General features: G+C 37.1%; 1 pseudogene; it reads left to right on the forward strand.

Moving 5' to 3' along the window:
• LOC118009798 overlaps positions 1-4,342 on the forward strand; it is an 83,914-nt pseudogene extending 79,572 nt beyond the window's left edge.
• Positions 4,343-9,333: the final 4,991 nt, after the last annotated feature.

Raw genomic sequence — 9,333 nt, forward strand, 5'->3', positions numbered from 1 at the left:
ACAAAATGCTAGCAGAGTAACAACGTCCCCAGAAAATATACTCTAAAAAAATCAGAAAAGACCTGAAGCAGTGGAAAAAGAAACGGAAAGAGAGAAAAAAGAAAAAGAAAAAAAAGAAAAAGATAAAGATAAAAACAAACAAAAACAAAACAAAACAACAACAACAAAAAACAAACAGAATCTAATCAAATATGATCAGGCTGGTATATAGATCAGTGCCACACACTAGATTTGGGGTGTATTTTGGTCTTTTAGAAGAAAGTGCCTCCCAAAATTTTAAAGAAAGAAAAATTTATATATGTACAAAAGTAAGGGTTGATATGATGAAGGGATGGAATATGACTGTAAAGATGGAAATTATAAAAAATTTTATAAAAGGAATTGATAAGAAGTTGTTTGAAAAAAGAAAGAAGAGGATTTAAAAAAAGAAAAAAGAAAAAAAAAGGAGAGAATGTGATCAGGCAGGGGAGTAGAAAACACCATATACTAGAGATTTAGGGTATATTTTAATCTGTTAGAAGAAACTATCTCAAAATTTTAAAGAGAGAACAACTTATATATATATGCCAAAAATATGGGTAACTACTATGAAGGGATAGAATATGACTCTAAAAATGAAAAATAAAAATGTTTTTTAAAAAAAGGGATTGATAAGATGTTGGTTGAAAAAGGGAAAAAGAAAAATTAAAAAAAAAAAAAAGACAGTTAAAAAAAATTAACTTTGAAAGACTAAAGAATCATGGTAAAAACGCCATGAATTCTATATGCAGTATTCCCCTAGCGCTGGAGTTCTCGTTCTCATTGATCGGTAAACTTGGTCTTGGCTGGCTGTTCTCGCTGATCTTCTGGGGAGGGGCCTGTTGCCGTGGTTTCCAAACATCTTTGCCGGAGGCGGAATTGCCCCACCCTTGCCCCCTCCTGGCTACTGCTCGGGTTTGCTCTCTGGAGCTTTTGTTCCCTGTAAGCTTTCCATACAGCTTTGGAGGTGGAGAGTGAAAATGGCGGCCTCCCAATCTCCACCCCATAGAAGCCGAGACCTCGGGGTCCCGCTCCTCAGTGTGCCCCCAAAGAAAAGCCGTCAGTCACTCCCGTCTCCCCGGTCTCCAGCCGCACTCCGTGCTCACCCAGCCTGTGAATGCGCGTTTCTATCTCTGGCACCCAACCCCGGGTGGAGTCTCCAAACCCAGCAGATCCCTGCAGGGTACCCCCGCGTGGCTCCTCCCGGAGGAGGAAGGTGAGTCTCCCCGGATCTGCCACTTGTTGTGTCCCTGCTGGAGGAGCAGGGGCCCGACTGGGCCACGGATCATGGTTTATGGCAACCCCGAGCTGAGAGCCCGCGACTGGGCTCTGTCTCTGCAGCCGGCTTCCCACTCCGATACCTGGGAGCTCTGCCACACTCAGGCACCCCCAGTCTTTCTTTGACCCCGAGGGTCCTGAGACCACACTCTCCCGGAGGGTTCAACCCCCTGCTTAGCCACCAGAGTGACGTCCCTCAGCGGAGCAGACTTTTAAAAGTTCCAATTTTGTGCTCCGTGGTTCTATCACTTGCCAGAAGCGGCTGACGGAGGCCCCTGCCCCGCCGTCTATCCTCCCAAATATCGCCTCAGATTCACTTCTCCGCACGTCCTACCTTCCAGAAAGTGGTCACTTTTCTGATGAGAGAGTTGTTGTTCTTCTTTTCTTCGATCTCCTGTTGAGTTTGTAGGTGTTCAGAATGGTTTGATCCCTATCCAGCTGAATTCCTGAGAGGAGATGAAATCCAGGTCTCCTACTCCTCTGCCATCTTGCTCCGCCCCCTAATGGCATCAATCAATTGCTAATATAAAACTTGGCATCAGACCCTAGTTAAAAATGGTGAGACAGATTTTATTCAAACTGTTGAAATAGACGAAAGAGACTTCAGTTCAGTTGAATTCAGTTGAGAACTGGGCTCAACTCTGAATACAGAAGGGACAACTAAGGATTTATAGCCTATAAGCAGAATGAAGCGATCAGTAGATGAAAAAATACTAAGAAGAGACCTCAGGGGTAGGGAGATTCTTCCTTAACTGGTTTAACACGGTTCCTGCTAAAGGTAGATTAATGGCTTAGATATCAAGGATGGGGGGAAATGAGGATCTTGCTCACATATCAAAGATCAGGGGTACTCATTAAAACTGGGTTCAGCAAGCCATGGGCACAGAAGACCAAGGTGGAGTCCCAGTCATAAAAGTAGTGAGAACTTACATCCTTATCTTGTTCCTGGTTTTAGAGGAAAAGATTTTAGTGTTTCATCATTGAGTATGATGTTAGCTATAGTTTTGTCATTTATGGGCTTTATCTTGTTGAGGTATGTAATCTCTAAACCCATTTGTTTTGAGTTTTTATTATGAGTGGATGTTGAATTTGTCAAATATTTTTTCTGAATCTACTGAGATGATTATGTGGTTTTTATATTTCATTTTGTTATTGTCGTTTCTACATTGATTGATTTGCATATATTGAACCATCTTTGCATCTCCAGAATAAGTCTTGATTGTGGTGAATGAACTTTTAATGTATTTTTGAATTTGGCTTACAAATATTTTGTTTAAGATTTTTGCATGTATATTCATCAGGGATATTGGCCTATAGTTTTCTTTTTTTGTAGTGTCTTTGTCTGGTTTTGGTGTCAGGGTAATGCTGGTCTCAAAGAATGAAAATGAAAGTTTTCTTCCTTCTAGTTTTTGGAATAGTTTAAAAAGAATAAATATTAACACTTCTTAATGTTTGGTAGAATTCACCTGGGAAGCCATCTGGTTCTGTACTTTGTTTGGAGTTTTTTGATTATCAATTCAATTTCATTACTAGTAATTAGTCTATTCAGATTTTCTGTTTCTTCCTGATTCAGTTTTGGAAGATTGTATATTTTAGGAATTTATCTATTTTTTCTAAGTTGTCCAATTTGTTGGCATATAATTTTTTATAGTAGTCTCTTACAATCCTTTGTATTTCTGTGGTATTGGCTGTAACTTCTGCTCTTTCATTTCCTATTTTATTTATTTGAGTCCTCTTTTTATTATCATGAGCCTGGCTAAAGTTTTATCAATTTTGTTTATTTTTTTTTTTAAGAACCAGCTCTTGGTTTTACTGACCTTCTCTCTTGCATTTTTAGTCTTTATTACATTTATTTTTGCTCTGATCTTTATTATTTCCTTTTTTCTACTAACTTGGGGCTTTGTTCTTTTCTGTCTTCTTTAGGTAAGTTTAGATTGTTTATTTGAGATTTTTCTTTTTTCTTGAGGCAGACCTGCATTTCTATAAACTTCCCTTTTAGAACTGCTTTTATTGCATACCATAGATTTTGGTTTTTGGTGGCTTTTTAAGTTTGTATTTAAATTCCAATTAGTTATACCAGGTTGAAGATGTTCATTCTCAGATACATCTAAGTCTTCATATAGCCTGACTCGGAGGCTTTCAAGTCTTGAATCCAGATGACCCAGCTCCCCACTCATTGATATAAAACACATGGAGTTTGGCATTTTCAGCACCAAAAAAGAGCCCACCTAGCTCCCATGCTCAGACAGCCCTATGCCCCAGATGGCTATTTCAGAAAGTTTGAGCCCCAGCTATACTCCCTCAACTCCAATAGTGATGATGTGGGCTTCTGGACAGATAAGGAGATCTTGTCCAAGTACTAGTTAGGCATGCTGCCCTTCAGCAACCAGTATGACCTGATGGACAACCACCTGATAGTGAGGGTGATCAAGGCCAGGACCTGTCACCCCCCATCTCCCATGATGATTTCTACCAGGATTTGGCCCACTCAAACCCCTATATCAAGATCTGTCTCCTGTCAGAACAGATTCTAAGCAGATGTGGGTCAAATGCAAGACCCAGAAACCCTTGTTTAAGGAGTGTTACACCTTGGAGAAACCCTTCCTAGAGGCGCTGCTAACAGTGGTGGATTTTGATAAGTTCTCTTGCCACTGTGTCATTGAAAAGGTTTCCCTGCCTTTGTGGGAGGTTGAACTGGTGAAGGGTGGGCACTGATAGAAGGTGCGAATTCCAACTTCTCAGAATGAAGTAGAGCTAGGGGAGCTGTGTCTGTCCCTGAACTATCACCCAAGTGCTGGGAGATGAAATGTTGATGTCATTTGAGCCAAACAACTTCTTCAGACAGATGTGAGCAAGATTCATCCCCTTTGTGGAAATCCAGCTGATATATGGACTCAAGCTTGTGAAAACAAAGAAGACTTTCTTCTAAAGAGGCAGGATTGATCCTATCTGCAATAAATCCTTCAGCTTCAAAGTCCCCCAAGAAGAACTTGAAAATGTCATTTTAGTGTTTATAGGATCCAACAACCCTGTGACCACCCTGTGAACAGTGTAGTCACACAGACCTCAAAACTGATATTTCTGTGGCATAAAGAAACAAGTCAATAGCTATGAAAGTAAAACAATTGAAAAAAAAATTCCAGTTAGTTATTATACAGTGAAATATTAGGTTCAGGTGTACAATATAGTGATTCAACACTTCCATACAATACCTGGTGCCCTCCTTAAATTAATCCCCAACACCTATTTAATCCATCCCCCCACCCCCCTCCTCTCTGGTAACCATTAGTTTGTTCTGTATAGTTAAGAGTCTATTTCTTGGTTTGCCTCTCTCTCTCTCCCCCCTCTTTTCTTGTTTGTTCTGTTTCTTAAATTCCACATATGAGTTAAATCATATGGTATTTGTCTTTTCTGACTGACTGATTTTGCTTAGCATTATACTCTCTGGCTCCATCCATGTCTTGCAAATGGCACGATTTCATTCTTTTTTATGGTTAATATTCCATCATAGATAGATAAATAGATGATAGATAGATAGATAGATAGATGATAGATAGATAGATAATAGATATAATCAATCTTCTTTATCCATTCATCAGTCAGTGGACATTTGGGGTGTTTCCATAATTTGGCTATTGTAGAGAACACTGCTATAAACATCATGGTGCAAGTATCCTTTTGAATTAATATTTTTGTATTATTTGGGTAAATACCTGGTAGTGCAATTGCTGGATCCTAGGGTAGTTCTATTATTAACTTTTTGAGGAAACTCCATACTGTTTTCCAGAGTGGCTGTACCAGTTTGCATTCCCACTAACAGTGAAAGAGGGTTTCCCTTTCTCCATATCTTCACCAACACCTGTTGTTTCTTGTGTTGTTGATTTTAGTCATTGTGACAGGTGTGAAGTGATATCTCATTGCTGTTTTGATTTACATTTCCCTAATGATCAGTGATGTTGAGTATCTTTTCATGTGTCTGTTGGCGATCTGTATGTCTTCTTTGGAAAAATGTCTATTCATGTCTTCTGGCCATTTTTAATTGGATTATTCCTTTTTGGGGTGTTGAGTTTTATAAGTTCTTTATATATTTTCGATACTAACCCTTTATCAGATGTGTCATTTGCAAATATTTTCTCCCATCCTGTAGGTTTCCTTGCATCCCACAGATTTTGAATAATTGTATTTCTCTTTTTGTTTGTCTCCATGTATTTTTTAAATTTATTCTTCAATCTCTTCACTGACTGATTGCTTGCTTAGTAGAATGTTATTTAACTTCCACGTCTTTTTTTTTTTCAAAATTTTTTGTAATTGATTTCTAGTTTCATAGCATTGTGGTTGGAAAAGATGCTTGATATTATTTCAGTCTTCTTAAATTTATTGAGATTTGTTTTGTGGCCTAACATATGTATTTTTTTTTTGTTCTTCTATTTTTTTAATTATTATGTTATATTAATCACCATACATTACATCATTAGTTTTTGATGTAGTGTTCCCTGATTCATTGTTTTCGTATAACACCCAGTGCTCCATGCAGTATGTGCCCTCTTTAATACCCATCACAGGCTAACCCATCCCCCTACCCTCCTCCCCTTTAGAACCCTCAGTTGGTTTCCCAGAGTCCATAGTCTCTCATGGTTCATCTGTCCCTCCCATTTCATATATGGTTTAACCCAGAAAATGTTTTATGTGCACTTTAAGAGAACATAATATTGTTTATATATCTGTTAAATTCATCTGGTTTAATATGTCATTCAGAGTTGCTGTTTCCTTATTATTTTTCTGTCTGAAAAATCTATCCAGTACTGTAAGTGGGATGTTACAGTCCTCTACTATTACTATATTATTGTTAATTTCTCCCTTTATGTCTGTTAATGTTTGCTTTATATACTTAGGTGCTCCTGTGTTGGATGCATAGATATTGACAATTGTTATATCCTTTTTTTTTTTTTTTTTGGTTTGATCCCTTTACCATTGTGTGTGTAGAGCCCATATTTTCTCTTGTCACAGTCTTTGATTTAAAGTCTTTTTTGTCTGATAAAAGCATTGCTACTCCACCTTTTTTTCACTTTTATTTGGATGGAATATATTTTTCCTTCTCTTCACTTTCAGTCTCTATGTGTCTTTAGGTCTGAAGTGAGTCTCTTGCAGGCAGCATATAGCTGAATTTTGTTTTCTTTTATCCATTCAGCCACCCTATGTCTTTTGGTTGGAGTATTTAGTCCATTTATATTTAAATTAATCATTGATAAGTATGTACTTATTGCCATATTATTAATTGTTTTCTGGATATTTTTGTAGTTCTTCTCTGTTCTATTCTTTTTCTCTTGCTCACTTTCCTTATGATTTGATGACTTGCTTTAGTGTTATCCTTGGATTTCTTTCTCTTTATATTGTATGAATTTATTATAGGCTTTGGTTTGGGGTTACTATGAGGTACATATACAACATATATAACATCCTCTGTATATAACAGTATATATTAAGTTGGTTACTTGAGTTCAAACACATTCTAAAAGCACTACATTTTTACTCTTTTCTTCTACATATTACTTATATATGATATATGTATATATGAAGTATATACATATTTATGATATTTTGCATTTTTTATTTTATGTATCCCTTTACTAATTTTTGTTGATGTAATTGATTTTACTACTTTTTGTCTTTTAAGCTTCATACCAGCTTTACGAGTGATTGCTCTACTACCTTTACAGTATGTTTTCTTCTACCAGTGAAGTTTCTTCCTTCCATAATTTTCTTACTTTTTGTTATGGCCTTTTCATTTCACCTAGAGAACTCCCTTTAAAATTTCTTGTAAGACTAGTTTAGTGGTGATGAATTTTAACTTTGTTGTCTGAGAAACTCTTTATCCTTCAATTCTGAACCTTGCTGGTTCTTGGTTGCAAGATTTTTTCTTTCAGCACTTTGAATATATGCCACTCTCTTCTGGCCTGCAAAGTTTCTGTTGAAAAATTAGCTGATAGCCTAATGGGATTTCCCTTGTACATAACTGTTTGCTTTTCTCTTGCTTCTTTTAATTTTTTATATTTAGTTTATGCCATTTTAATTATCATGTGTCTTGGTGTGGACCTCCTTGAGTTCATCTTATTTGGAACTTTCCATGATTTCTTGGACCTTGATATCTGTTTCCTTCCCCAGCTTAATGAATTTTTCAGCTCTTGTTTCATCAAATAATTTTTCTGTCACTTTCTGTCTCTATTCTCCTTCTAGGGCCCTATGATGTGAACGTTAGTATGCCCAATGTTGTCCTAGAGGTCCCTTAACCTATGCTCATTTTTAAAATTCATTTTTCTTCTTGCTATTCAGCTTTGGTGCTTTCCACTACCCTGACTTCCAGATCACTAATTTAATCTTCCGCATCCTCTAATCTGCTGTTGATTCCCTGTAGTGTATGTTTTATTTCAGTTATTAGATTATTCTGCTCTGACTTGTTGTTTTTTAAATTTTCTCTTTGTTGTAGTTCTGAATCTATCCACTCTTCTCACAAGTCCAGTAAGTACCTTTATGATCATACTTTGAACTCTTTATCATGTAGATTGCTTATCTCCATATAGTTTAGTTCTTTTTCTGAGGTTTTGCCTTGTCCTTTCATTTGGATAATATTATTCTGTCTCCTTATTTTATTTGACTCTCTGTATTTGTTCATTTGTATTAAGTTATTAGGTAGGTCATTTAGATCTTCTGGTCTTGAAAATAGTGGCCTTATGTAGAAGGTGTCCTGTGGTGCCCTCCTATTGTGGCCTGGCCATAACTGCTATTGGTAAGTGGGGCCAGCCTTCAGTTCAGCTGTCTACAAAGATGGGCCCTGATTGCTATGGGTGCATTTGTAGGCAGGTTTGCCCCAGGTGCACTGGTGGGTGCACTGGTGGGTGGGACTCTCATTCCATCCAGCTATCTGCAATGACTGGCAAGAGTTGTTTCCAATATTGTTAAAAGAATCTGCCTTCCAGTTGTCTTTTTGTTAATTCCCAACATAACCTACTATGTATTGTAATTATTCTCCATTCTGTGAGCATAATTTTTTTCCATTCAAAGTTCTAAGCTCCAAGACTATAACTAATATTGGTTGGAGGTAAACAAGTTTTTCAAATTTGGTAAAATATTAATTTTTATAGAAACATAATAACAGATTTCACATGAATTTTTAATTTAGTTTTATTTACTTATTCATTCATTCATTCATTCATTCATTATTTTACTTTTAGTTGCAAGTGAGAAATCCAACTCAAATTAGCTTCAATACCAATGGGGAATTTATTAGTGCATGTAATTCCAGATGTAGTTCCTGCCCCAAGCATCTCTAAATCCATGAATTCAAATCATTAAAAGTTGTTCCATCATCATAACTTCGCATTGCTTTCTTCCTTATTGGATCTCTCCTCAAGCAAGCTCTCCACTTATAGTGGCTGTTGCCAACATCTCCAGCTTAATATTGTTGATATTTATCAATAGTCCCATCAAAAATTGTCTTCTCTTTCCAATAGTGCTGTGAAATCTCCAGAAGTGAGAAGTAAAATCTCTGCTTAGCCAGGCCTATTTCACATGGGCACTCAAGAGCTAAGGTGAATTCATCTCCACCCAACTCACCCAGGTTTAGAGGAAGGGAGATTTAGTTTCCTAAATAAAATCAAGGTGTCTATTCTAGAGAAGACCACACTCATGTACACAAACTAGTAAAGACATGAAGATATGCCCTTTGTAGCATTGTTTAAAATGGGGGGGGGGGAGAATGCAAGCAATCAATAAAAGGAAGGATTAAATAAACTATAGCATTCCATTCTATAAGATACTCTGTCTCAATGTCTTCAACAGCCTCCTAACTGGTCTCTTTGAATCCCCTCTGGTCCTTTTCAACTTTTCCTCCAACTCTGTAACATCACTAATTTTTGTCAAAATGAAAACTTAGTTGTGTCATTCCCTGCTCTAAATCCTTCAATTGCTCTATTGCTCTATCTAACACAGAACCTCAGGGTACTACACAGTCTTCTTTTTAGCCTCCTTTCACCCACCTTC

This window comes from Mirounga leonina, unplaced genomic scaffold (assembly GCF_011800145.1).
Source record: "Mirounga leonina isolate KUSES-001 unplaced genomic scaffold, KU_Mleo_1.0 Mir_128, whole genome shotgun sequence".
NCBI classification, from domain to species: domain Eukaryota; kingdom Metazoa; phylum Chordata; class Mammalia; order Carnivora; family Phocidae; genus Mirounga; species Mirounga leonina.